General features: G+C 36.7%; 1 long non-coding RNA gene across 2 annotated transcripts; it reads left to right on the plus strand.

Annotated features, from left to right (window-relative positions):
• On the plus strand, positions 237-1,025 carry LOC109832103. Of its 2 annotated transcripts, none has more exons than XR_002244640.1 (4): positions 237-486; positions 578-628; positions 714-877; positions 961-1,025. It is a non-coding gene; the product is annotated as an uncharacterized LOC109832103 (long non-coding RNA). The 2 variants fall into 2 exon arrangements; XR_002244639.1 differs by having other exon boundaries at positions 584-628.

Consider the following 1,139-nt stretch of genomic DNA (forward strand, 5'->3'; position numbering starts at 1 on the left):
AAAATAAGTAAGTTTTTAATATTAGTTGCACGTGCAATAATGCTAGGGTGCATTGAAAAAACGAAGGTCATAAAGACTAAAAAACCCCTAAACGGTCCAACAAAACAGCCCAAATCTATTTACCTGGGCTATTTGGGCCCGGCACACAAAGCTTTTAAAAAATAACCGTACGCGTTTTCTTTTTTCCGCGTCGCGTCATGCCAACGCCAGAAACCATCGTCGATAAATACGCGGCGCACTCTCCCGCTTCCTCTTCTTTCAGAATCCGAGTCTCTCTCTCTCTCTCTCTCTCTCTCTCCGTTTCAATTGAGAGGAGTCTAGAGTTAAGTTTCGAGGTTTTTGGGTAAAGGTGCTTTTTGTGTATCAAAATTGTAGAATTAGGGTTTATTTTCAATTTGCTTTTCTCAATTTCTTTCTAAATTCTAATGTTACCGGTCAGAGCTAAAATGTCGCTTCATTCTTGAAGATTTTGGGGCCAAATATCAGGTAATTTTTTTTGTTTATTATGATCAAATTAGGTTTTGTTTTCATTTTTTCTCGTCTCAATCGCTTACCTAAACTATCGATGTTTTACAAGTAAAAGGTCGGAGTAAAAATTTGGGCTGATTATGCTTCCATGATCGATCAGGTATCGTTTTTGTGTATAAATTCTATAAGTAGGGGATTTTTTGTAAATTTTTCAACAAGTTATCTAAATTCCAATGTCTTATCAGGAGAAAATCAAACCTAAATATGTGGCTTGATTATGATTCTAAATTTGGGAGGCAACGAATTATGGGTTTTTTTTCTCTAGTTCTCCCTTCTCGGCTGTTCAAATTTGGATCTCAGACCAACTATGAGATCGGAGCTAGGGTTTCGTGATCCTGTCTCTTCGCAAGTAAAATCCCTTCTTTCTATTGCTTTATTTTAAATTTTTGTTCAGATTTTGGCTAGTTATTCAATGTTTTCTATTGATTACAGGGAAGCTTGGACGTGACATGTGGGCTTCTCTTACGAACGTAACTCTACTGTCTAGGCTAATATATGTGAGTCAAAGATGAGATCTTGTCTAGACTAAGGTTTGTTTTCCTTTTTACCTTCTGGATTGCTTATCTAACTTCGGATTTCTTCTCTTTTGTTTCCTCTTGATTACCAGGAGA

Source organism: Asparagus officinalis, chromosome 3 (assembly GCF_001876935.1).
Source record: "Asparagus officinalis chromosome 3, Aspof.V1, whole genome shotgun sequence".
Classification (NCBI taxonomy): Eukaryota; Viridiplantae; Streptophyta; class Magnoliopsida; order Asparagales; family Asparagaceae; genus Asparagus; species Asparagus officinalis.